Raw genomic sequence first — 804 nt, 5'->3', positions numbered from 1 at the left:
CACCATAATATCTCAGTAAACAATGCTGGCAGGGAAGGGGATACTGTTTCTCCCCTCACTGATGGGAAAGAACGAGACTTCCCTCAATTAATGCAACATAAACAAAATTCTCAGAACGTATTTGAATTCCTCAAGCAAAACTATAGATTTTCTTAATTTGTCACAGGAGAAAAAAAGAATACTGCCAGAGCACAATGAATGCATTCAATCTGGCCTTCACATGAATAGCAGAGTGCAGCGTGGGAGACGGTATAAATAAACATTACATTAAGCACAAAATAACACAGAGCACTGTGCTAGCTATTGTGACAGCGAGATATTTTGTTCAATCATAGAAATTCTACAGTGAAACAGGGCTAGGCTAACACTAGGTTAATTTCTCTCTAAAATGCGGCAGTTTTTGGTGCATCAAGCAGGATTCACCTTAGGGCTGTGACAGCTGGGTGCTACAGAAAGCTCTATATCTGGGGGCAGAATTTTCCCATATAGTCCTCCACCAGATAACCACTCCTCCTAGTATAGTCTTCCACCAGATAACCACTCCTCCTAGTATAGTCTTCCACCAGATGACTATACTAGAGATGGTTATCTGGTGAAGACTATACTAGGGAGTGGTTATCGGTGGAAGACTATATAGGAGGATGTATTTCTGGTGGAAGACTAATAGGAGAGTGGTATCTGTGAAGACTATACTAGGAGAGTTTATCTGGTGGAAGACCTTATACTAGGAGGAGTGGTCTATCTGGTGGAGACTATACTAGGAGGAGTGGTTATTGGTGGAAGACTATACTAGGAGGAGTGGTT

This window comes from Salvelinus sp. IW2-2015, linkage group LG20 (assembly GCF_002910315.2).
Source record: "Salvelinus sp. IW2-2015 linkage group LG20, ASM291031v2, whole genome shotgun sequence".
In the NCBI taxonomy this organism is placed as follows: Eukaryota; Metazoa; Chordata; class Actinopteri; order Salmoniformes; family Salmonidae; genus Salvelinus; species Salvelinus sp. IW2-2015.
This window is presented reverse-complemented; position numbering follows the sequence as displayed.